Raw genomic sequence first — 26,945 nt, 5'->3', positions numbered from 1 at the left:
AGCCCTGGCAGCTGGCGGCTGCCCCCGGGGCCGGCGAGAGGCGGGGCGGCGCAGACGGAGGCCGGGCTGTCCGCCTGCTTCTCTGCCTTCCTACCCGGAGGGTCTTCACCCTGGAGTCCGGCAGACCGGCCGCACCGCGCGCCTCTCACTGGGCTTCCGTCCACCAGGCAGAGTCCCCGCTAAACTCGCTCCTCCTGTTCAGAAACCCTCGGGGGCGCAGGACCCGGTTCAGTCACCTCACAAGACCGCCACTGTTAATTGTGCCCTTAGGGAAGTACACTTCCGTTCTTATTTTTAATCGACGTTGGGGAGCTTTCAGCCACTTGGTTCCCTAACTCCTCCTCTCCCTCCCTTTCTTCTTGTTCTGGAATTCTCCTTATGCACGTGTTCTGCGACTGCTGTGTCCTGGAAGCCTCTTGTCACTGCTCACTTTCCTTCCCTTTCTTCCTTCTGCTCCTCAGTTCAGTTCAGTTCAGTCGCTCAGTTGTGTCCGACTCTTTGTGACCCCATGAATCGCAGCACGCCAGGCCACCCTGTCCATCACCAACTCCCGGAGTTATCCAGACTCACATCCATCAAGGAGAAGGCAACGGCACCCCACTCCAGTGCTCTTTCCTGGAAAATCCATGGACGAAGGAGCCTGGTGGGCTGCAGTCCATGGGATTGCCAAGAGTCCGGCACGACTGAGCAACTTCACTTTCTCTTTTCACCTTCCTGCATTGGAGAAGGAAATGGCAACCCACTCCAGTGTTCTTGCCTGGAGAATCCCAGGGACGAGGGAGCCTGGTGGGCTGCCGTCTATGGGGTCGCACAGAGTCGGACACGACTGAAGCGACTTAGCAGCACGTCCATCAAGTCGGTGATGCCATCCAGCCATCTCATCCTCTGTCGTCCCCTTCTCCTCCTGCCCCCAATCCCTCCCAGCATCAGAGTCTTTTTCAATGAGTCAGCTCTTCTCAGACAGGTTCATATCTCTTGACCTGGTTTCAAGATGTGGATTCTATCTTCTGCCTGGTCAAATCTGATAGTCAGACCCTCCAGTACAAATTGCAGCTCAGTGATAGTCCTTTGGAAATCCAGAATTTCTATTTGGCTCCTTAAAAAAAAAACAAAACCAATCATTTATATTTATTGATAATCTCTGTTGGATGAGACGTCACTCTTATGATTTCCTCTAGTTCTTTATACATGTTTCTCTTCACCTCTTTGTGCATATTTAAAATCATTGATTTAAAGTCTTTCTCTAGTAACTTCAATATGAGACCTTCTCAGGGACAATTTCTAATTGTCTTTTCCCATTCGGTATATGGGCCATACTGCTGTATTTCTTTAGATACTGTGTAATTTTTTGCTGTTGAAAACTGGACATTTTTAATATTATAGCATGGCAATTCTGGAAATAAGGTTCCACTCCCCAGGGCTTGTTGCTGCGTGTTGTGGTTGCTGTTGTTTGTTCAGTGACATTTCTGTGCTAATTTGGTGAAGTCTGTGTTCTTCGTCATGTGTGGCCATTGATGTCTAGGTTTTATTGGCTTAGCGGTCAGCTAGTGATGGGGCAGAAATTTGCAACTCTGTCTTAGCCTTTACTTCCTATTTGCATAGAATGTAAAGGTCAGCCAGAACTGAGAGTTTTGGGCTTTTGGGGGACTTTCCTGAATACGTACCTAGCCCCATGCGTACATGTAGCTGTCTAGATTCCCAGGAATGTGTCTGGTCTTTTTAAAGTCCTCATTTGCCAAAGCATCTTATCCTCCAGCCTCTTCTCTTCTCAAGCTTTTTGATTTGCTGATTGTTTACCTCAACTGTTATCCATCCCCCACCCCCACCCCCGACCCCCAGGCAGCAGCCACAAATATATTTGCATTTAAGTGTTTTTGGCAAAAGTCCTAAGGTATCTGCCTCAATGCTGATAGAGTTTCACGTTGGGAGAGGTTAAGTCAAGCCCTTTGAGCGGAGCCAAAGAACCGAAAACAAATAGCCACAGTTCTTTGGAATAAGCTCTGCTTTGCTTCTTCTGGTGGTGGTCTGTGTACTGGGAATGTGGGCTGTTCTCTTCTAAGTGCCCCCACCACTGAGCTGGGGAGGAGAGCTAGTTATGATACCACAACACTGACCTTCCCCTTGCGATGGAGCTGGTTTTGTTTTGTTTTTTATTAAATGTTCCCTTGGTTTTGCAATCTTTTAGCTGTTCCCACAGTGCCAAAAAAGTTGTTGGAGACAGTTTTGCCAGTTTATTTTCTATGGAGGAAGGAGCGTTTAGAGCTCCCTGCTCTGCGTGCCCACTGCTGTCCCTTGGCATCTGACCTTGGTTTTGCCGGCTGCTGTCACCCTCAAACTGGAGCTGTTCAGCATCCAGCCCTGCCCTTCTTGATGAGTCTATTTTACTGAAATGTATGAGTGGATATCCTCTTTATTGCTTATGTATTTTGCATGGCAGCATTTACTTTTCTTAGTATATACTTTCCAGAACACTCTAGAATCTATAAGTGTTGTAGCCATGCGTTCCAGGAAACAAACTCACTCAGAAGGAAAATGCAGATAGTGGAGTACAGTTTATTACACTGGTGGGCCCAAGGCAGAGTCTCCTTTTAGCCAAGGACCCGGACCTGTTTTTGTGAAAACCTAAGTGTACCTCCCCAAATTCTCTGAAACTAGTCTGAACAAAGGAAAAGAAAGATACAATCTAAGTTAACCTGTGATTCATATGCCTTAAGCCTAGGTAGTTAAGAGTGTATAATTACCAATAGGCTTGTGGCCATACCCCAAGAGGCATACTAGAGTTTATGATTCTATTCGGTTATACAGATCATTACAGTATTCTTTTAGGCCATGCAGAGTCTAGGTACGAGCCCTGGGGCTCTTTTCTGGGGGGTCTGGTTTTCCAGTTGGTGTGTCGTTTCCATAAATACTGGGCATAGAGCTCAAAGGCCACAGTCCAGCCCAGGATGGAGTCCTGCTTTCAAGATGGAGCCTGTTCTGTATGTTTCCTCCTTCTTTAGCACTACGCTAATGAAGGTCAAGTTCATCTAGGTCAAGTTGATTATCCCAAGTTAATGTGATAAAAATTTAAAGTCTAATATTTTGTTTTAATAAAATAAGATGTCCTTGCATGACAGTGAACAGCACAAAGTTTAAATTCTGTTATTCTAAGATTCAACTTTCCTAGAATTTATCTAATTTTGAAGTCAGTAGTGTTCGGTGCACATATTTTATAAAATATTTATTTATTTGGCTGCACTGGGTCTTCATTGTGACATGTAGGATCTTCAGTCTTGGTTGCAGAGTGTGGGATCTAGTTCCTTGACCAGAGAGCAAACTTAGGCCCCCTGCCCTGGGAGCTTGGGGCCTTAGCCACTGGACCCCCAGGGAAGTCCCCAGTGTGCACTTTGAATGTGCATTTTACCATTTGATTCATGATGCTCTTACCCACTGACCTGAGAGCCCTTTGGCGCAGAGACAGTCTCTGTTTTCACTCACCTTTGTGCCCCTAGCACTTGGCATGGCGCCTGGCACATAGTAGGTACCCAGGGAGTGTTTGTAGAATAAGGGGACACAGAGGGTGTTAGATGAGGACGGTGGGGTGTAGGCTTGTACTGCTTGAATCATCTAAACCTTTAAATTGAGTTAAGTTGGATAAAAGAGTGATGGGAAAGTCTCCTGGGTTTCAGCTTTAGTTTTTGTGGATTACTTAGGAAAAAACCAAACACCAGATTCTCTAGGACCCGTCTCTTTTAATCACTTCCAGTTGGATGTGTCAGGATAAATTTTTTTCCCTTGTTTTGAAATGAATACAAACTGCTCTTAGGTCATGTAACATCTTTAACAAAGAGAGTGAAATCTAAAGTAGAAGCCCAGGATTTTAGCATTCCAGGCCTTGGAACTGTCAGCTGTGAGCAAATCAACTTTTCCACGACGCATGGTCAGCCTCAACGGTCTGTGCTCGTTGAGGCCCATTGGCGTGAATGGTGGGTGGTGCCTCTGCCCCGACACCCAGCTCTGCTCTGAAGTGCAGTGTGGTCTACTGGTTTACCAGTCTTGCTCAGCGTAAGTCAGGGACTGGGGTTAACCAGATACCTCTAGGTCAGAATTTCAGGTTTTATTCAACTATATTTCATGTATTATATGAAACTTAAATCTACACAATTCAGGGCTTTAAAAAAAAAGTATAAAATGACCTAAAGTCATTATGGTTATGCAGTGTGTCCATTTAAAATTCCGAAATCCCACCAGTAGACATATTTCTCTTAGTTCAAGTTATAAATATGTGCTTTATTTTCATTTTATTTATTGCATTTATCCAGTGTGTTTTTTTCTTATTGGGTCGTGATTCACGTAATTTCACCCTTTTAAAGTGCACAATTTATTGGTTCTTAGTATATTCAGATGTGCAACCATCAGCGCTACCTCATTCCAGACCATTTTCATCTCCGGAAAGAGAAACACCCTGCTCGTCAGTAGCCACTGCTGGCCCTGGCAACCGCTGGTTGACGTCCCGTCTCTTTGAACTTGCCTATTCTGGTCTATTCATATAAGTGGAATCATATGACCTGTGGTCGTTTGCAACTGGCTTTTTTTTTTTAGCTTAATCACAGAGTGTTTTCAAGGTCCCTCCATGTCACAGCGAGTGGTATCAGCTCTCCATGATCTTTCTTAGGGCTGGATGACCTTCTGTTGTGTGGGTCGGTCACGCTGTGTCCGCTTGCTACCTGATGGACGTGCGGGTTCTCTCCATCGCTCGGCTCTTACGAGTGATGCTGCTCTCACACTTGTGTGCAGTCTTTTCTTTGCGGACAGTCATTTGCATTTCTCTTTGGCTGCACCCCTAGATGTGGAATTGGGGGTCAGACGGTCACTCTATGTTTAATTTTTTTGAGGATCCAGATGTTTTCTGAAGCAGTCCAGTTGGCTTTCCAGTGACCGTTTCAAGTTCACAAAACAAAGGAGTTTGCCATATTCGCTCTCAGTTCTATGAACTAAACATTCCAAGTGCTAACAATTTATCGGGAGCGTGTCTGCATAAAAACAGTTAAAATTATTTTCTTTGGATCACCCTCTTCCAGGACATCTAAAGGTTACTGCCATGCCCGTGAGAATGGAATCTTTTGCTGATCCTTCATGATGACTAGTATTTCTTTTCTCAATATTTAAATAGTCATTAATTTGGCTGCACCGGGTCTCTCAGCTGCAGCACGTGAGATCTTCAGTCTTCACTGCAGCATGTGGGGTCTGGTTCCCTGACCAGGGATCGAACCTGGGCCTCCTGCATCGGGAGTGTGGAGTCTTAGCCACTGGACCACCAGGAACTCCCGGTGGCTGGCATTTCTGCGTGAGCGGCTTTAGATTGCTCACAAGCAAACAAAACAAGGCCTGTTACTCATCAAATCAAATACTCTAGAATCAGACAGAGGTGAGGGCTAGCTCTGCTGTTAGGTTCCAAGCAGTGTCACTCTGGGGACTGATTCCCTTTCGAGAACCTCAGTTTCCTCCTCTGTAAAACGGGATTGATAATAGTCCCTACTGCCTATAAGTCTTAGAATGAGATCATGTGTGAAAAACACTTGCCTGACACTTCCTACGTTCTCAATGAATGTTAACCACTGTTAACCTTATTACTATTGTATCATTATTTAACTGCAAAGACTTTCTTTAGAAGAATACATTAAATAATACTTAAAAACACATTCCTGACACTACTTGGAGATGAATCTTGCTTTACTATCATGATCATATTTTCATTCTAGCAAACAATTTATACTCAAAAACTTCTAAGGTGAGAGGAGAATGGGGGGAGGACAACTTAAATCCATTTGAAATTGCTCTTTGGTGATTAGTATTCATCTTATCCTTCAATGTATATAAAATTAAAGCAATTTCTTTCCTTTCCTTCTTTCTTGAAGCAAATGAAGTTTAGACTCAGAGAAATTTATTTTTATAGCTAAAATGAAATACTGAAATCATCCCTCCTTTTTGCACTACTTAGTTATTCTTTAAGAAAGAACAGGGTAAGTCCTTCACAGAATGTTTGCAAGATACTTGATTGCACAATAGGTTGTCAGCAGTCACATTTCTCTTTGGTTTTGCTTTACTTGTAAGTAACCAAAGTAATTTTTTTTTTCAGTTATTGCCACATCATGTAACGCTACTAGTACAGTGTAAATAAAATATCGACAAAATGCAAAAGTTATAAGCATATGAAATAAACAGTTGAAAACAAAAATGAAAGCCAAGAACAGTTGGCAAACATTCCGATAACACCCTGCTTGTCAGTTTGAAAGGAATGCCTCTTCGCCCAGGCTGTGTGCAGGATGGCCCGTTGTCTCCATCGGAAGTGCCGAGGTATGTTTCTGTGACTCTAGCATCAGCAGGTTTAGAGCTGGAAGGGGCCTGGATAACAGAGAGCTGTCTGGCTCAGGGGTTCTCAGCCCGGGCATTGCAAACATCTGGGGCTTGGAAGTCTTTGTATGGGGGTGCCCTGTGCCTTGGGGGCTGCTGAGCAGTCTCCCTCAGTCTCATCTGAGATGCCGGGGGTCGCTCTCCCCCCGCCCCCTTTACTGAGAGCTACAGCTGTCTCCAGCGTTGCCAGATGTCCTCTGGTGGCGACGTTGCCCCCCACTGAGTATCGTGCATCTAATGCGTACCCCCTGGAGCACCACCCAGTCTGCAGGGGCTGAGATATCCCAGGAGAGGCTTCTGTGGTCAGATGAGTTTGGAGACCCTCGTTTAAACAAGGGAAGATGGGAGAGCTGTCAGCATGCTGTCTAATGCCAGCCTGGGGGACACACTGCAGGTCTCGGCTCTTTTGCCTACAGGCCCTCTTCAGAGGGCAGCTCGCAGGAAGTGACACCCCGCTGTGCCCCTGATCCATTGCTTCCATTTTCCAGGTGGGGACGCTGAGGCCCACGGAGGATGCCTGCCTGGCCAGAGTCGCCAAGGGCTCCTTGGTAGTTCACTGCACGATTGCTGAGTGAGCACTCGCCCAGCGTGAGGCCCCGGGGGATAGCGCTAGTCCTCTGGACAAGCGCAGACCCGGGCACGGGTGGTGGGGCGAGGAAGGAGGCCCTGCAGGACGCCGGCAGCTCACAGGAAGGGGCCTAATGCAGGTTCGGGGGGCCCTGAGGCCCCCGAGGCCGCCCCGAGCCTGACCGTCGGTGGCGGTGCCAGAGGACCTGTCGGGGAGGCCAGTCAGCAGCCTGGCTGGACGGACCGGCGGTGATTCCCCCGCGTAGTAACAGGCCGGGAACGGGTGAGGGCTGGGACGGGAGCCCAGGATGGAGCTCTCGGGGGCATCCGCGTGTAAGGGGACCGCACCAGGAGCAGCCCCAAAGGCAGATGAGAGGAGGGCGGGGGAGCCGCGGAGACGGCTGCCTGTCGGCCTCGGACTAGATCAGGTCTGCCCGGCGGCGCAGAAGGTCTGTGCCCCTAGGGCGGCGGGCGCACAGTGTCAGCCTGGAGGGGTGGGAGGCAGATGGGGGTGGAGGCTCACCGGGGAGGGGCCGCGTGTGGGCCTGTGATTCAGCTTGAGGTTGGACGGCAAACAGCGAAATTCTGTAAGGAGCGGGCAATGGCACCCCACTCCAGTACTCTGACCTGGAAAATCCCATGGATGGAGGAGCCTGGTGGGCTGCAGTCCATGGGGCTGCTAAGAGTCGGACACGACTGAGCGACTTCACTTTCACTTTTCACTTTCATGCATTGGAGAAGGAAATGGCAACCCACTCCAGTGTTCTTACCTGGAGAACCCCAGGGACGCCGTAGCCTGGTGGGCTTCCGTCTATGGGGTCGCACAGAGTCGGACATGACTGAAGAGACTTAGCAGCAGCAGCAGTAAGGGGTTATCCTGCCCCCGCCCGCAACCGTGGGACCCGCCGTATCCAGTGCCCTGGAGGTTGTGGGTGACCTTGGCAAACACCCATTTCATCGGGTGATATTTTGAGGGGGCGTGGGAGTTGGAAAAGTAGAGACTAGAGTTCGGAAAATTTCTCAAGGTCAGTGGTGAGTGGTTTGAGGGGTTGTGGCCAGAGAGATGGATTGTGAGTTCAGGCTTAAAGAAAAAAAAAAAAAAAATAGGAGAGGCTTGAGTTTATTTAAATGCTGGGGTTTGGGTCCTTTGTCACGACTCGCCTTGGGGCATCCAGATGGAGCTGAGGGTGGGGTGCGTCAGTCAGCTCAGTCCAGTCCCTCAGTCATGTCTGACTCTTTGCAACCTCATGAACTGCACATGCCAGGCCTCCCTGTCCATCACCATCTCCCGGAGTTCACTCAAACTCATGTCCAGTGAGTCGGTGATGCCATCCAGCCATCTCATCCTCTGTTGTTCCCTTCTCTTGCCCTCAATCTTTCCCAGCATCAGGGTTTTTTCAAATGAGTCGGTTCTTCGCATCAGGTGGCCAAAGTATTGGAGTTTCAGCTTCAACATCAGTCCTTCCAATGAACACTCAGAACTGATTTCCTTTAGGATGAACTGGTCTGACTTCCTTGCAGTCCAAGGGACTCTCGAGAGTCTTCTCCAACACCACAGTTCAAAAGCATCAATTCTTCGGCACTCAGCTTTCTTTATGGTCCAACTCTCACATCCATACGTGACTGCTGGAAAAACCACAGCCTTGACTAGAGGGACCTTTGTTGGCAAAGTAACGTCTGCTTTATAAGGTGTGTAGGTTCCTGAAAATCACCCGTTTTCTGCCTACACAGAGAGAGAGCCTTTCCAAATGCAGAGAAGGCTCCTGAGAAAACAGCGGGGATCAGAGCACCCTGGTAAAGTCCTCACACACGTGGGGGGCAGACTCACTGTCTAGTTTTGCCTAACATGAGAAAAGAGCCTCCAGGAGAAAAGAGCCGCCCAAGTCTGACCGTGTCACGTGGCGGCCATCCGTTGTGTCCTTCTGGTGCCTCCGTGCACGGGAAGGACTTCGCCGCCGCCGTTTCCTCTCCCTTGGGAGGACGGTGCGTGTTTTCTGACCGGGGGCAACAGGACCTTTCTCCCTCTGGGAGCCCCCCACACTAGGCAGGAGTTCTTACCAGCCCTGAATCTTGGACTGAAGAGGCGTGGTCCTCCCAAAACCTAAAGAGGGGAGAACGTTCTCTCCATCCCCAACACAGGACTGTCCAGAGCATCCCGGGGTGTGCCCTGCTGAGTCCCTAAGGAGCGAGGCGGCTGCTCGCCCTGCACAGGCCGGGACCCCCCGGGGGCCTGTGGTTGCCCCACGTGGACCCTCCCAAGGCCTTCCTTTGCGGTGGGGGGGCCTCCCAGGAGGTCACACGCCCGAGAACTGGAGGAGTCACTTGACCCTTAGCGCACGTTCTCTCAGCCAGACTGTGCCGCTTGGCATGACTGCCCTTCCAGAACCCAGAACAGGCCCTTCTTGCCCCTGGTTCATTCCCTTTTCCTCTAGTCTAAAAGGTCCTGTGGGATAGAGGATGCCTTTGATGAATTCCCCGTTTAACCTGGGGAAGCAGCCTCCTGAGTGCTTGTTTTCGTCTCGCTCATTTTGCAGGCGGGCAAGCTCTCCCGAGTAGCTGGCACACCCCGATTTTCTGGCGCGTTCGCCGTGCGTGATGCCCGTGGCTGGGAGGCGGCGGCAGCGGCCTCCCCCTCCACAGCGCTGGGGCCAGCTGTGTTTGAAAGCCTCCTAATTGTTATTTATTCTGCCTGTAGATCTACAGCCCCACACATGTGCGAGCAGGACGTGTGCGGGTCATCTCACTGTTTCGATCAGAGCTGCCGTAAATACGAGCGCCGTAGGGCACTGTCTTCCCAAATGCCAGGCTTTCACGGCAAGTCAGTGTTTCTCTTCTGACAACCCTCCTCTCGCCTCCATTCATTTCTAGGAGACTGAACCGGGAGTGGTAAACAAGTGACGCTCCTGTCCACCGCCTGAGGGGCTTTCCCCAGATCCGAGACCCCCGTCCCTCCTCTCAACTCGAGCTGCTGCTTTCCTTATTCCTCGTAGAGTCTCTTACAGCGTGCAGTCCACTGTGTCCCAGACACTGTTCATGATTTTCTGCTCTGGCCTGCCTTTCCTCTAATAATTCCTGTCTTATTACTGCATCCTTTTTATGACCCAAGCAAGAAGCCTTGGAGCCACATTTGTCTCCTGTTTTTTAACCTTGCCTCCTGTGTACCTTTGATTACCCCATGTTCTGGGATGTCGCTGGACTTTTTTCCTCTGTCAGAGCAGTTGGTGAGTTGGGCCCTTATTCTTCCGTCAGTCCTTCTGCCTGACGTTCTCTTACTCCTGGCCGGTTCTCACTCCTTTGCCAAATGTTACGACCTCAGCAGAGCCCTTCCTGCCCCTTCCCCCGGCCCCCAGCCCTTTTTCCAGAAGATGCATTCATTCCCTTACTCTGGGGTCCCCTTTAATTATTATTTTACTCTAATATGCATGCATTGGTCACTTTTTCTTTGCAGTCTAGCTCTTCTGCTAGGTTAGGAGATTTTTGAGGGCTGGGACCCTTTTGGTGCTTAGAAACCTGTGGCTTAGAAACTACGCCAGCACAGAAACTTGTGGCTAAATTTAATTGACTTGAATTTATACAAATTTATATGGAACAGAAGAGGAACCATTGAGTGATGCTTATTATTTCTTGTTTGATGTCTTCTTAGTCTTTTTATTCTCTTCTCCATTTGCTCCTCGTGGGAAAAAAAGAAAGACATAAAAGTTCCATTGCTATAAAAAAACAATTTAAATACAGACTTTCTATATCTGCAAATAGAATAACCTGGTTGAGGTATCAGTTCTGTCAAAAGACAGTTTAATTAGCATTTGTTGATATTAAGGAACAAAAGAAAACCTCATGAATAGCATTCGGAGAAGAAAGTCGTCGGTCTCAGCACCTGGGTGCCCAGGTTCCAGTCTCGTTGCCACTTACTGCCTGAGTGACCCAGCAAAGCTACAGTGTCTTTTAAGTTCAGCTTTCTTCTCCGCAAAGTGAGAATAATAATACCTACTGGACAATCGTGGTAATGTAAATTGGTATAAGCTCTACGGAGAATAGTATGGGGGCTCCTTGAGAAACTTAAAACAGAATTACCGTACACCCTAGCAATCCGATTCCTGGTCATAAATCTGGAAGAAGCCATAATCCGAAAGTATGCATGGAACCCAGTGTTCACTGCAGCACTGTTTACAATTTCCAAGACATGGAAGCAAGCTGAATGCCCATTGACAGATGAATTGGTAAAGAAGATATTATATATGTATATATATAATGGGATGCTACTCAGCCATAAAAAGAATGAAATAAAGCTGTCTGCAGCAACGTGGATGGACCTAGAGATGATCATAGTAGGTGAAGTAAGTCAGACTGAAAAAGACAAATGCCTCATTTAAGAATTTCCAGGATACTCATTATGCCCTCCTATGTCTGGGTGATACTGAATTAACGGCATCCTTTCTAAAAACTTGGTAATTAAATTTGGCAGTTTTGATTTTGCGGAATTTACTTTCATATCAGTGGGAAGACAGGAGACAAGGCGCTTCGTGGTATCGTTGTGTTTCGTGGGGTTTCTGCTGTGTTTTCCGTTGCAGTCCTCTGAGGGGAGAGGGCCTCTCCATAGCCACATGCTGGGCACACAGAGATAGCATGGTGCCTGGTTGGCACTGGGGTTCACGCAGGTAATCCAGAGCTTGTTTCTCCCTTGCACACATCCTTAAGATGTAGGAGAAACACATCTGAGGCATGAACCACAACTTAGCAGTGATAGATCGAGTCTGTAACGTGATGCTAACAGAAGGAAACCAGCTTACCCTGCTATCTTGGGTGTGCCAAGGAAAAGGAAAGCTCTCTTTACTTTTCCTGTTCTTGTTTCCTTTAGTCTCTCCGTTCATATTTTCAGGAGTTTACCCATTCGTTTTTAAAGTTGTAACATGGGCCGTGAAAGCAGAAGAGGTAGGTAGCACTGCTGGGCCGACAAATTCAGAGCTCTGTTTCTCCTGCGAGGCGGCTGTCAGCACCGCTCACCGAGAGGAGAGCCTGCTGGCGTCTCAGGGCCCCAGCAAGATGGGTGTCCCGAGGTTGCCTGGCGGCAGAGGCAGGCCCGCGGCTCCCCGGGGGTGGTCAGTGGGCAGGGCTGGGAGGGGGCTGGGCAGACAGAGGGAGAGGCTGCAGCCGTCCCCTGGGGTTCCCCCGAGCCACCCCTGGAACACACCGACGCCCAGCCCTGGGGCTGCAGGGCTCTGTTGGCGGAAAGGGGACTTGTGGAAGTCAGCCTTTGTGCTTCTTATATGAAAAGTTCTGTCGGACAGTCACACCTACTTGGGAGCCCCTTGGACTTCAGGGATCCAACCAGTCCATCCTAAAGAAAAGCAGCCCTGAACATTCATTGGAAGGACTGATGCTGAAGCTGAAGCTCCAGTAAGTTGGCCCCCTGATGCAAAGAGCTGACTCACTGGAAAAGACCCTGATGCTGGGAAAGATTGAAGGCAGGAGGAGAAGGGGGAGCAGAGGATGAGATGGTTGGGTAGCATCACCAACTCAATGAACATGAGTTTGAGCAAGCTCCGGGAGATAGTTGAGGACAGAGGAGCCTGGCGTGTTACAGTCCGTGGGGTGGCAAAGACTCAGACGAATGAGCAACGCCATATCTACTTAAATAAAATCCAGCATAAGCTATCACTGAAACATGCAGTAAGTTACCAAGGCCGGACAGTGGGAGCTTACACAGAGGACCGTCTTTCTCCCCATCCTGGCCCCTGCCGCTCAGTTGCACCCGCCACCCCAGCGCGTTCTCCTGGAGATGTTTGGTGTGTGAGCCAGCACGCACGCACACATGTCCCCCTTAGAAACACAGCAGGCTCTTCCAGCGTCCTTCGTCACGTTGCTCTTTCCCGCGTCACACTGTTTTCCGATGTTTCCGAGTGAGTGTGTGTGCAGAGTTTCTCACTCCCATGGCCTCCAGCCCTGTGCTGTGCTGACGGATGCTTGATTTAATCAGTTTTCTCGGGAACACTCATTGCTTTTCCTCTTTAATTATCACCAGAGGTGCTAGTAGGAAGGGACTATTTTTAAAATTCTCTCCCTAGTTTGTGAAAACTGTCCCGTTATACAATGCACACTTGGTATGATTAGCACTTTGTCCTAGAAACAGGAAGAGCAGGAGACGTGTGGGATCTCTGGTTCCAAAACCACAAACACAGTTGATCAAGCTTACAGGGTTCGCCTTTGATGAAGATCCAAGAACCACACAGGTGGTCTGCCGGACGCACAGTGGTGGTCCCTGTGCCCAGAGCCGCATGCTCTCAGGCTATGACTGAGGAGGGGTGAGCTGCTGGGCACACAGAGACGTCTGTGTCCTCCGAGAGCTGAGCAGTGGGCAGGCTGTCCCAAGCTACCTGCAGACCCCGTGGCCCACGGAGAAACCCTTTGTTCCCACCCAGCGTGATCAGCGCAGTGGCTAGACAACTGCCAGGCAAACGAGCAGGGGGCATTCTTGCTCCAATGTGGGAGGGCAGAGGGTCCCCAGAGGACGAGCCCACGGCCCTGTGCCCCGAGGATGCCCTGGAGGAGGATGGGTCAGCTAAGGGGTGGGGCAGTGCGGGGACAGGAAAGGGAACATCATGGGCGCGGGGACCGCCCGGCCCATCTCCAGGCCTTCCGAGTGTGTTCTGGCAGGGTAACCAGGGGTCAGCAGAGCCACAGCTCTTTGAAGGACCTAGGAGCTTGGACTTCAGGCTGTGGGTGCCCTTGGAATGCTCTTTGTCCAGGGGTATGAGGCTGCCCGATGCATCTTTTTAAGATCTTCCAATGGCCAGGGGAAGGGAGACTGACCTGGAAAGGGGCAGATGGCATTTAGGGAGCGTTTGGCATCGTGTGAGTGCAGCCCGGCGGGGCCTGCACGAGGCTGCAGGTGGGAGGGGTGGGTGTGGGGAGCCCGTTAGATTGTGGGGTCAGCAGGGGGCGGCCAGAGCAGGACGTGCTGAGACTCAGCCCCTGGTGGCTTAGTTAGAATGGTGGGCAGTGCGTTTAATACATGCATCTTTACCAGTGTCTGACGTTGTTTTTCTTGGATAAACCCTGGAAGCAGAAGTGCTGAGTCAAAGGAAACAACATTTTAAAATCAAATTATCTCCGTGAAAGCTTTGCCTGTTTACAAGTCCCGCTGGCAACGAGGGCCTCCCTGCTGGCTCAGTGGTAAAGAATCTGCCTGCTAATGCAGGAAATGAGGGTTCGATCCCTGGTCAGGAAGATCCCGTGGAGGAGGAAATGGCAACCCCGTCTAGTATTCTTGCCTGCAGAACCCCAGGGACAGAGGAGCCTGGAGGGCTCCAGTCCAGGGCGTCGCAGAGAGTCAGACAGGACTCGGTGACTAGAAACCAACCGGCAAGGAGGAAGCTGGGGTCCCCTCCAGCCTCGGCCTCAGCAGCAGTGTCCCCATCCCTCTGAACTGACTCCAGTTGCTCAGCAGAGAACGCCTGTCTCGTCTCGTTCTCATCTGTGTTTCTGTGCGTACTGGCAAGAGGGGAGGTTTTTCGCGTTTATTTTCCCACCAGCTGCACGTTCACGTTTTTGCCTGTGCTTATCTTCAGGCGTCTATCCTCTCCTTTCTTCTGTCTTCGGGTGCTGTAAACACTAGTTGTTCCAGCTCCTCTTTCTGTGTTTTTGCTGTGGTAGGTCCCTGGTTTCTTGTAGCATCCTGCTAGTTGGTTATGGTGCTTACTTTTGCTTATATTGTTTTGTTGATGATGCAAGTTTTTCTGAAGTGGAGTAAACTGTTTTGTTTATGCTTTCTGCCTCTTTTTTGTTTGATTTTGGCTGTGTGGCTCATGGCGTCTTAGTTCCCTGGCCAGGGATTGAACCCAGACCTGGCAGTGAGAACACCAAGCCCTAACCTCTGGACCTCTGGGGATTCCTGTGCTTTCTGTCTTTAGTTCAGTGTTGAGAGAGTGCTTCCTTGAACTTGGCTTATATAAGTAGTGGGATTTGTATAAATATTCATGTCTGTGTTCACTTTTTACCTTTAAATCTTTAATCACGATTTTTCTGATGTAAGATGTGTTGCAGGAATCTACCTTTTTAGTTCCCAATAGTTAAAAAAAAAAGACACCACTTTTTCTAAAACCAAAAATCAGGATACACACCTACCCTAAAAGAATTTTTATGCAGTTTGTGAGGGAAGGCAGTCTCAGAGATGAGATGTAGAGGTATTTGAATTTCTAAGATATTATACATGGTTAAAAAACAATAGAATGTTTGAAATCAGTCTATGGGAAAGTTCAGGTCGTAAATATTGCTCATGGTTTATGTGGTTGCAGCCTGCATTTCACTGAAAGCTCAAAGTTCCTTCCTCTTTGAAACATTAATTTAAACATCGAAATGACTTTTCAAGTGGTTGGTGACTCTAATCTTTACACAATCATAAGTTCCTTTCTACGCAAAACATTTGAGACAGCCCCTTCTTTTGCCCATGTTAGAGGAAATCGGACCATAACCAAAGACTGGGGAGTCTTAACCCACAGGGTTAAATGGAGCCTCAACAAAACTGCTTAAAAAAGAAAAGACTGGCTTAAAACTCAACCTTCAAAAAACTAAGATAAGGGCATCTGGTCCCATCACTTCATGGCAAATAGACAGGGAATATTTGGAAAGTGACAAATTTTATTTTCTTGGGCTCCCAAAGCACTGAAGATGGTGACTGCAGCCATGAAATTAAAAGATGCTTGCTCCTTGGAAGAAAAGCTTTAACAAACCTAGACAGCTTGTTAAAAAGAAGAGACATCACTTTGCTGACAAAGGTCCGTATAGTATAGTCAAAGCTATGGTTTTCCCAGTAGTCATATATGGATATGAGAGTTGGACCATAAAGAAGGCTGAGCACCAGAGATCTGATGCTTTTGAATTGTGGTGTTGGACAAGACTCTTGAGATTTCCTTGGACAGCAAGGAGATCCAGCCAGTCAATCCTACAGGAGATCAGTCCTGAATATTCATTGGAAGGACTGATGCTGAAGCTGAAACTCCAATACTTTGGCCACCTGATGAGAAGAGCTGACTCGTTTGAAAAGACCCTGATGCTGGGAAAGATTGAAGGCAGGAGAAGGGGACGACAGAGGATGAGATGGCTGGATGGCATCACCGACTCAACGGACACTAGTTTGAGCAAGCTCCGGGAGATAGTGAAGGACAGGGAAGCCTGGCGTGCTGCAGTCCATGCGGTCGCAAAGAGTCGGACACGACGGAGCCGCTGAACACCACCACCAGCCCAGCAGAACTGTGGAAGTCTCTGGAAATAAAATGCCACAGCCCCTTACATTTATCATCTTGGCAGCAAGGCAAACATTTTCTGAACTTTTAGAAATAATTTAGGTGCCTAATGGAATTCTAAATAGTTAAATTTGTTTTGTTTTTAAATTCTGGAGCTTGATCGGTCTTTTTCCTAAGAGAGAGCACTGTCCTGGTCTGGCTGTTTAGGAGAGATCTCGAGACGAGTCTGCGGATGGGACTGTCTGTTGACATGTGCTTGGCCTGGGCTGTGTTGTCCACTTCAGCCTGTGCTCCTGGCTCCCCGGCGAAGCCTGGCTTCTCAGTAGACGCTCTTTGCACGGGCCGAGGCGGGCTTCCGTGGCCTTCAGGCCACCCAGAGGGCCATGTGTATCTGTTTGATAAACTCTGTGGTTTGTCTGTTCTCTGTGTTTTTGCCAACTGGTTGTAAAAAAAAGAAAGAAAAGCGAGCAAGCAAACATACTATGTTAAGTGTTTTTCATTTTGCTTGAGTTTATGGAAAATGTAATTGCATTTCTAAAACAACAAAAGACTGTTTCTCTGGGGAGATTGTGGGGGCATTTAGTCTTTTTTTTTTAAGGCTGTGAATATTAACTATGAAAATGGATATATGATCTTGTGAGGACCTTTATTTCAGCAGGCTAAGCAGTGTTTGTTCCCAGAGCAGGGCTGTAGCTGCTGACGCTGCGGTGTCAGAGGCTGGGAGGGGCTGAGGTTGGGAGGCATCGTTTTGCTCCTTAGACACAGGTTTTTGTGTTGTCCAGGTGTCGGTCCTGACCATTCATCTTACCTTTGCAGTTGGGGGTTTCCAGACTCAGCATCCTTGACAGTTGGGCTGGATGATTCTTGTTGTGAGGGGGCGTCCTTTGCATCCTGGGATGTTTGGCAGCACCCCTGGGCCCTCCTCACTAGATGCCAGCGCTCTCCTGCCCTCCCCAGCCCCGACAGTTGAAGAACGTCCCCCTGTGCCTGGTGGCGTGACGTCTCCCGGGCCTGTAATCCCCGTGTGAGAGGCCAGCACACAGGTTTGACTTTTCCATGGAGTGCTTTCAAGTCGAATGGTTACCTTCAGGGCAGTAAGGGGGTCCTGGGAGGCACCTTTCCGTAGCTTCCGTGGAATGTCAGTGACCTTTCGCAGCCCTGCAGTTCACTCCCTGAATGTGTTACATTGCAGATGAGGCCTATGAGCTGAGGGGTGGGTGGAGGCTCTGGGGGGTTGTTTTCTAGAAATGCTGATCTGATGCAGGTGTCCTTGGATGCCGGCTGAAGGTGGGAGTCACACGGTGCTCCTGTGGTTGTTAAACTTGGTTCCTTGCTGTGCTCGTGGCATCTCGTGAGAGCAGGAGGCTCCTTTTCTAAAATATCTGCCTGCCCTTCTGGGCTGTGCAGGGTGTTCAGGTTCTGGCCTTCTGTGGACAGCTGACCTACTGAGATGAAACTTCCACCCACTGGGGAAAATCTGGAAAGTCAGACAGAGCCGGCAACCAACCCATACCCGACCGCGTGCTTTAAGGGCTGCGAGTTCCGCACTCAGCCAGGGTTTAGGGGCCTGCATTTTCCTCACACGCGATTCAGCTCCCTTCTCACTGTTGCCGATTTTTAAAGCTGCTTCCTTCTCAAATTCACACTGACAGGACCATACGGATCAAACAAAAGGCAGAAGAGCCAAGTCACAGGCTCAGTCTCTAACACGAATGCCATACTTGCATTAAGTCTGGATAAGAATTATGGTTTTCTGTTGGGTTTTTCTTAATAAAGCGATAATTACTTCATGAAAAATTTGTCTGAAAGGTGGCCATTGATGTGTAATTTTATGTTTCACATTAAAATTTACTTGTCTTACATCATTTTTAGTATTTCTTTCAAGCATAACTGCCTAGATAATGAAATTATATTAACTCTGCTAAATGTATTTTTATTAGTTACATAACTGGAGTGAATTACAAATCTCTTGCCAAAAGCATTGCTTTGCTTATACTGGACAAGCAATTAATCGTTTGGATCTGCTTTTCTTAACGAAGTTTTGATGATATTGTAAAGCTTCTTGATGATTAGAATAAGGTGAACTATTGCTGCATTGTGTAAGGTGCCTGTTAATGCATTTTAAAGGACTATGGAATAATAATTAGAACTTAGAATTATAGTCAACTTCCAGTGATCACTTCAAGGATGACTGCTATCAGAGGGAAGAAGAGGTGTTACAGAAAATAAGAAGCATTGGAAAGAAATACAGGAGACCTGGCCGTCCCGGCCTCTCTCTCCAGACCTAATGTTTCATCTACGGCCACAGGGGCCTGGGCCATAGAAGGGGAACTGCAGCCTCAGATTAGGAATCTTCTTTGGAGGACAGCGCACGCGCCGTTTTTTTCCCTCCCGCCTAGCAGGTTCTGATTGGCCCCTGTCAGAATTCACATCTGTCTGGACCCCAGAAACAGGCACCCATTGTTTGTTCCGTATATACTGCAGGGGCGGCATTTAGAAGCATTTACTGAGGCTGACCCCAGGGTTGGGCATGGCTGGATGCCTCCTAGGAAACGTGGGGAGCAGAAGATGGCTTCCAGGCCCTTCTCCCTGGCCCTCTTTTCCTTCTGTTAATGTCTCACCCAGGCATGAGTATTCTCTGAGGGGCTACATTCAGTATGGCTTTCAAGAAAGAGAGACAGCTAACACTGTCGCTCTAAAGACAGGAGAGGAAGAATCCAGAAATATGAGGACTGTGTATACAAGCGTTTGGGGGATGACATTAGCCTTGCCTCTAACTTATTCAGTGCTTGTGGGCAGCTGGCTAGCTATACAGTTTGTTTGAATCATCTGACCTTGTCTCTGTCTAAATATAGACGTTTCAGGAATACAGCCAATCCATGCTTTCTGTTCTGGCCTGAAAATCAACCACAGCCCATATGTGCTTGTATGGTAGAAGTGTGCGCCTCTGTGTAGACAGGACGTCGGGTGAAGGGTGGTCACACACTCTTGGTGGCCACGTCTTCGTTTAGGACAGTAGTCTAACAGCTGTGGGAGGCTGGATAGATTCAAACTCCGAGTGTTTATAGTCCGCCAGAGTTTCTAGATCTGTTGATTCAGAAACAAATGTAAATCTTTAACCTGTGGATTTTTATTTTTCAATGCTTATCTTAGAGAAGTCTGCTGGTTGAATTTATTTCAGAGAAGGTCATAGGCTGGAGCTCTGTATCCAGGACTTAGCTTTGCAGATTCCACGATGGCATTGTACTGCCTCCAAAGAGATGGTCTCCAGGGGGCCGTGTTCAAAGACGGCATCCTCTCAGCCCACAGATACCTGTGAGTATCTGATGTGTTGGGTGCACACCAGGAAATAAGACAAAACATAAACATGTGAGTAAATGGGAAAACCATCAGATAAGGCCCACGCATTGTTAACATTGAGTGAAGCCATCAAAAGATAGTTATTTCTGGAATGAAATCAATAAAGATGGATTAGGCCTCAGCGGGACAAGAATGGTGGTAGAATTGTGGAGCGTCCGACCGCACAAAGGCCCAGGATATCACCGTGTTCACATTACACAGAGTATTGGGGACCGTTTGCATTGGAGCGATGTTTTCATTATTTCCACCCTACTTCCCTGAAAAGTGGCATATTTCAGAAAACCTCAGGAAAATGTTTGCTCGCAGACATTATAGAGGAACAAGGAACTGCAGGGCAGCAGGGAGCTGATGGTACACCTGGGCCTGCAGGCAGTGGGTGGCACCTGAGTCCTTTGCTCTAAAGAAAAGGATTCATGCTATCTAAGCAAGAAATTCTGTATTTGAGGTATGCAAAACCCCAAACGAGTGGGATTTGAGGGAAACCAGAGAGGATAGGAAAGGACTCAGTAAACGAGAGAACATCCGGATTACCTTCCTGTGCGAAGGACCCAGGCACGCCCCTCCCCCAGCCTCGGGCGGGGGTCGGGGAGGAGAGAGCCCCTCCCCCAGGACCACCGCCTCCCGCCCCCGTCCCCCAGGACCACCGCCTCCCGCCCCCATTATCCCCCGGACCTCCCCTCACCTCCCAGGGCTTTCTCTGGACGGGCTTTCCTTGCAGCCTGCAAGCACGCCTGCCTTGCTCACACTGTGCACCAGCCCTTTCTGCTGGGTGCCAGCCCCTGTGTGCCTCCCTCCTTGTCACGTTTATGAAAAAAGGAGTCTGCTCTCTGCTCTCACAGTCTCTCTTCCTGTGTCTCCCCCCCCCACCGCCCCCGCAAACAGCTGGGTCATCCCGTGTTTGCTTTTGCAGAGGCTGCAACTAAGTTTCACTAATTCAGTCCTTATAATAAATAGGTCTATGGGTGAGGCTGGTGAGGCCGGCACAGCTTTGAATACTGGCTCAGCACCCAGCAAAATGTTCGAAATACAGACTTGTCACGCGGTAACTCAGACAGTAAAGAATCTGCCTGCCATGCAGGAGACCCGGCTTCAGTCCCTGGGTCGGGAAGATCCCCTGCAGGAGGGCATGGCAACCCACTCCAGCATTCTTGCCTGGAGAATCCCATGGACAGAGGAGCCTGGTGGGTTACAGTCCACGGGGTCGCAAAGAATCACACACGACTGAGCGACTAAGCTCACGGAAATTGTGTTTCTGTTTCCCCCATGGATTGTGAGTCCCTTAAGAGCAAAACCTGTTCTTAGCTTTTCAGCCGTGATGTTTTGCAAAGTGTGTTGTCAAATAGAAAGCGTGTCACATGGAATCTCAAAGAAGCGAGGTTACTGACCCTGGGCCCCCCGTCCATGGACCAGTCCATCCCTGGGTAGGAAGCCTCCTGTGAGAGCCCGCAGGGGAGATGCCGTGGACCCCTGTCCACACACCTGCGAGCAGATGCTTGGTGTTTCGGGGGGAACGCGGCTCCTTCCTCTCTTTAGAGAAGCGGAGTTCTTACCGCATCAGGATGTGGAAGGGCCTCCCTGTGGCCGCGGTGCAAGAGCAGGAGAGGGCCGCCAGGTGGAAGGGTCCACAGTCTTCCCGGTACGGTTTCTGCTGGTCGACCAGGAAGCCCGCCCGAGGCGCGGGGTGCGTGCCCCTGACCCGGGCCTTGGGGCCTCCACCTGCCCCCTGCCTTCCCTGGCACCTTCCTGAGCTGGCCGGGCGCGCTCACTGTGCTGTAGCGCGCACCTCCACCCTGCTCCGTGGTCCTGCTCTCCTTCTCAGGGACCCTTTTCTTCCCAATTCCATATTCGCTTTCAGTGTTCTCACCCCTTCCTCTCCTATATTCAGTCCACGGGGCCGCACAGAGTCGGACACGACTGAGCGACTTCACTCTCTTCCTTTCTCCTGTTTTCACCAGCTGTCTTCCTCCTTTGCCTTTTTTCTTCCCCGTTTTATCCCATGCCTGCCCTCCACCTCCTCAAAAGCAAGGAATAAAAGGAACAGCCGTTCACAGAACTTGGGAAAGAATGATGTGATCAGATGACAATCCAGGTCACCGGGGCGCCTCCCCTTAAGACAGGGAGAGGAGTCTGTTCAGTGTCGCAGGCCACGTGTTAAAACCGGCATTGGTCCTGAGCAGGCGCGCCTTCGCGTCTCGGGCGTCAGGGCGCTTAGCGGGGCCTGTGCACAGAAGGGTGAGCTCAGTGGCGGAGTGCCGGCAGCACGCGCGAGTCGCTGAGTGTTCACGCGCATGAGGCTCTGACGGCTTTTGGACCGCCTTGGCCCTGAGCATTTCCCCTGATTTCCGGTTCCCGTCCTTCGCTGCCTCCTTCTTTTAAACGCTATCTTGGTGCTTTCCTTGAAAATCCTCGAGTAACTTTGACATAAATGGCCATCTTGACAGATGTGATGTTTTAATAAAATACCGGCTGAGTAATATGCTCACCCTTGTTGAGGTCAGACACTTCATTTGGGGAGAGTTGATTCTCTGAGTCTGAGTGAGTGGTAAACTGTGAGCGGAGGCTTACCCTCTGTGCTAGCTGTCAGATGCCTCCTGTGACAAGTCGCCTCTGGGGGTTGCTTTGGGGGCGGTCAGAGCTGCCCAAGAGAAGTGACTCCCAGGAGGCGAGGACGCCAGCCTGTCCTGAGAGCCCTTGAGCTTGGGGGAATTTTGAACAACAATGTAGGAAAAAATTTTTTTCAGTTGCTGATACTAATAACATTACTGTTTTCCTGATTTTACAAACAATGCATATTTACTATAGAGAAAAAAATCACAGTAGAGAAATTTACTAAAGAAAGTGAAAATAACCCGTTTCTTACTATCCCTCCTTTTTTGTGTGTATTCATCTATGTTTTTAAGTATACATTAAAAAAAAAAACAACCCCATGCTGCACAGATATGTGGGCTTCCCGGGTGGCCCAGCAGTGAGCATCTGCCTGTCAGTGCAGGAGATATAGGGGCTGTGGGTTCAGTCCCTGGGTCGGGAATATTCCCTGGAAAAGGAAATGCAGCCCACTCCAGTTTTTTTGCCTGGAGAATCCCAGGGGCCGAGGAGCCTGACGTGCGACATGACTGAGTGACTGAGGGCACACATACACGCACACACACACACCTGTCCATGTAATTGATGTGTAGCTCATCCTTGTTTAATGGTTGCTTGGTGTTTTATTGTAAGATTATTCCATAATTTTCTAACCAGCTACGTTTATGTTGTTCCCATTATTTTTGGCATTATAAAATAGAGCATATTCGAGTTAAAGTCTCTTCTGGGGAGCTTGGATGGGACAGATGGTTCAGCCGCCTTTGGGATCTATGCTTGCTTCTCCAGCGTAGGGCTGAGCTTGACGCGCTCTTGCCATACCTAAGCTTGGTTTTGATCATGTCTGTGGCTTCCTGCCCTCCCTTCTGGCTTTCTGTGGCAGAGGAGTGCAGACCATGGTCAAGGGCACGCCTGCTGCACGCAGGGTGCTGGAACCCGAATCCCTTTATTCACCTTGCTATCTGAGTGACTTAGTGCCTGTCACGTCGCCTTGTCAGGGCTTGGCTTCCTGATTTGTGAGTGGGGATGGTAATCCTGACATTTCAGTGCTTCAGTGAGGATTCAGTGAAGTAGTGAGCGTAGAGTGCTTAGTGTGGTGACTCATACGTGCTGAGCACCCGGTTCACGTTAGCCGTCCTTTCTACGAAGGTTGACGTCTAAGCGGATGTCCGCCGCTCACACCCGCCTCAGTGTGTCATTCAGTAGCGGGCTCAGGTGGCGCTCTGTCTCTCCCCTTGATCTGGCCAAAAGCCTTGGTGCCCGCGACACCACGTGTGTCTACCTGAAACAGGTATGGTTGGATTGCATCACCAACTCAGTGGACATGAGTTTGAGCAAACTCCAGGTGATGGTGAAGGGCAGGGAAGCCTGGCGTGCCCTGGTCCATGGGCTCACAGAGCGTCGGACACGACCGAGTGACTGAACAACGCAAAATAGGGTTGTGCAAGCCTTAAGCCCCCCATGCCTCAGACTGTGACTGTATTTGGAGGTAGGGTTTAAAAAGAGCTGGTGAAGGTTAAGTGAGGTGATTGCTATGGGCTCCAATTTCAGTAGGACCGGGGTCCCCATGGGGGGAGCCCACATGATGACAGAGGGGGCCCACGGTGTCCCCAGGACAAGGAGGGAGGCCACGGGTCAGCACCTCGGCCTCAGCCTGCCGGCTCCCTAAGCCGTGAGGAAAGGGGTCGGTGTCTGAGCCGTGGCCTGCAGCGCTTGGTACAGTGGTCCAGGCACACCCACACGGCAGTTCCCCCCCTCCTGAGTCCCTCACTCAGTCCATTAGAGAACCCCTCCCCACCTTCTCCAGAGCACGTCGACCTCTGACCACCTGTCCCCTTCACTGCCTTCACCTGGGTCCTAGCCCGCATGTCTCCAGCCTGGCTTGTCCCAGCAGCCAGAGGGTGTGGTCAGGCACATCCCAGCACCTGTTTCCCTTATGTTCAGCTCATGCAGAATCATGTCAAAGCTGTGGTTTCTCCAGTGGTTATGTATGGATGTGAGAGTTGAACTATAAAGAAAGCTGAGCACCGAAGAATTGATGCCTTTGAACTGTGGTGTTGGAGAAGACTCTTGAGAGTCCCTTGGAGAGCAAGGAGATCCAACCGGTCCATCCTAAAGGAGATCAGTCCTGGGTGTTCATTGGAAGGACTGATGCTGAAGCTGAAACTCCAATACTTTGGCCACCTCATGGGAAGAGCTGACTCATTGGAAAAGCCCCTGATGCTGGGAGGGATTAGGGGCAGGAGGAGAAGGGGTGACAGAGGATGAGAGGGTTGGATGGCATCACCGACTCAATGGACGTGAGTGGACTCCAGGATTCGGTGAAGGACAGGGAAGCCTGGCATGCTGCATCCATGGGGTCGCAAAGTCGGACACGACTGAGCGACTGAACTGAACTGAAGGCAGAGTCAGAGCTCACATCCACGTGTCCAGCAGGGATCCGGCCGCTGGTTCCCTCCAGCCTTTCCTCCCGCGATTCTGCAGCTCTGTCTCCTCGGCACCCTGTGCCCCCACCCTCTGCTGGTCCCGCCGCAGGCACGGCAGTGCTCCCCTCGGCCTGGAGCACGCCTCCTGCAGACGTCCGGGCGCACAGCCGCATCTCCTTCAAGTCTTGGCTCAGACACCGTCTTCTCAGTGAGGCACAGCATTTGTCTGTCCCCTACCCGCGGCCTCCTGTTCCCCCGGCTTGTTTTATTTTTCTCCATCATACTCATAATCATCTCACTGCCCTGTAGTGGCCTCATATTTTTAAGTATTGTGCTGTCGTTGTCGAGCGTCTGCTGGGTTCACCACGCGAAGGTTGTACTGTGGGCACTGAGAAGAGCTCCTCGGTCCTGGGTCAGGGTGCCCAGTAGGGCCTCCCACGCGCCGGGCACACAGCTGCTGAACAGCTGCGTGCATCAGAGCACTCACACAGAGGAAGGCTTTCCGGCCCCGACCACAGCCGCGCACCCTGGGCGCGTGGTCCGGCTTCCTGCGTGGGAGGGGCCTTTCTGACCCGGGCTGTTTCTGCCCCCGCAGCCCTGTTCCCTCCCGCCCTCACCCTGGACCCCTTGGTTGGCAAGGGGGGACAGCTGCCCTGCCAGTGGGCATCCCCGGGGAGCAGGGGCCCCCTGCAGGTCAGGACCCCTGCAGGCAGAGGGGCCTCTGCGGGGGATGGAGTGATGGAGAGCAAGGCTGGGACACATCAGGGTTTGGGCAGAGGGTGAAGCAGGAGAGGGTGGCAGCAGGACGTGGGGAGCGGAGCGGAGGCGGCCCAGAGCCCTGTGCCAGCCCCAGCTTCCTGGCTCTTGGGTCCCAGGGGCCTTGGGTAGCCCAGCTGGGGGGTGTCTGGACCTCGCTCCTCTCTACCTGCCCTTGATTGACGAAGAAGAGCAAAGAAAAAGCTAAAGTCTTATTTTTAAAAAAGGAATTCAGTTTATTTTTGTTTGGTTTACTTCAAAGATTTCAGAGCACTTTGCCCAGTTGAAAAGTTTTCTTTATCTATCGGGCTGTGCCGGTCTCCGTTGCCACATGCAGGGTCTAGTGCTGGAAACCAGGGACCCCCTGCGTTGGGGGTGTGGGGATCTTAGCCCCTGAGCCACCGGGAAAGCCCCTCCGCAACGTTTGTGTGGCCTGCGTGCATTATTTTAGCCACGCCGAGGGTCAGATAGGCCTGTCTGGGTCGCTCTGAGATCCTAAGCACTGTGTACCGTGGGAGAGCATGGATGAGGAGCTGCAGGCAGATGACTTCCTCGGAAGCTCCGGGCCTCACATGTTGCTCGTCTCGCATCTAAGTGGGGCCTGGGGTGGCTGTTTCCCTTTGATTACGTAGTCCTCTCTACTGCTCACCGAAGAGCCCGAACAAGTAATCAGTCCTGTCGTAGGTAAATGGATTTCACATTTCTTCTTAGGCTATAACTCTTAAAAAGGATTGATAGGTTTCTTTTTTTCCCTTCTGCCTCTTAATCATATAATAATCAGGTAGTCTTTCTTTTATATTTTTTCCCCACATAGGAGGAGTAAGTGAATGAACATAAGATTCAAGATTTTTTCTTGCCAGTCACCCTTGTTTGCTGTGGGAGCTCAGACAGAATTGCTAGAATAGCAGCAAATAAAGTTTTCCTGAAACGGTCACCTTCAAGGGATTGGGCTGCTTACCAGTGAGTTCCTTAGGAGAAGGGATGGCGCCTTTGTCTCTGGAAGCTCACAGAGCAAATGAGGCTGATGGCATAACAGTTTGTGCTGAGCCTGGCAGGAGGCAGGGGCCGCCTGCAAAGTCTTCCACTGGCCTCATCTCACCTGTCTGGTGCCTTTGCCCTTTGCAAGGGCAATTCATTGCATCCATGGGGAGGAAGTGCTTTAAAAAGCATAGTATCCTCCACTTTTCAGTAGTTCTGACTCCTTTTATTTTATCATTCCAAATAATTATTATAAAAATTCACTCCCAGTTAAAGTGTGAAGCATCTTTGCCACCAAAATGTTCCATTACTGCTGTGATTGGAAAGATTTAAACAGCCTCCAGACCCCCGCCCTGCTACTGTCAGAGAGCCCTTTCACTCCGTTGTCATCGGAAAATTCTAATCAGTAAATTAATTGCCAGTCAAGAGTGTTTCTCCAGTTAGAAAAATTCATTTCTTAAAATTTAGTGTTTAAGAGAAGGTTAATATGAAAGCCAATTATGGTTAGTATGATACCAATGATTGTTTCCTGTTCATTATTTTTTTTAAAAATGGCTTATTTGATTCATTAAGGATTACTTGTTTGGATGAATAAAGAAAAACATGTACTTTAATTGTCCTGCTTTCTAAATCATCCAGCATACAT

The 26,945-nt window shown here is 49.8% G+C and overlaps 1 protein-coding gene across 2 annotated transcripts in view; it reads left to right on the top strand.

Annotated features, from left to right (window-relative positions):
• PLCL2 (phospholipase C like 2) overlaps nucleotides 1–26,945 on the top strand; it is a 207,598-nt gene that overhangs the window by 42,671 nt on the left and 137,982 nt on the right. The window lies entirely within an intron of this gene.

This window comes from Oryx dammah, unplaced genomic scaffold, assembly GCF_014754425.2.
Source record: "Oryx dammah isolate SB20612 unplaced genomic scaffold, SCBI_Odam_1.1 HiC_scaffold_2, whole genome shotgun sequence".
Lineage (NCBI taxonomy): Eukaryota > Metazoa > Chordata > Mammalia > Artiodactyla > Bovidae > Oryx > Oryx dammah.
This window is presented reverse-complemented; position numbering and strand designations above follow the sequence as displayed.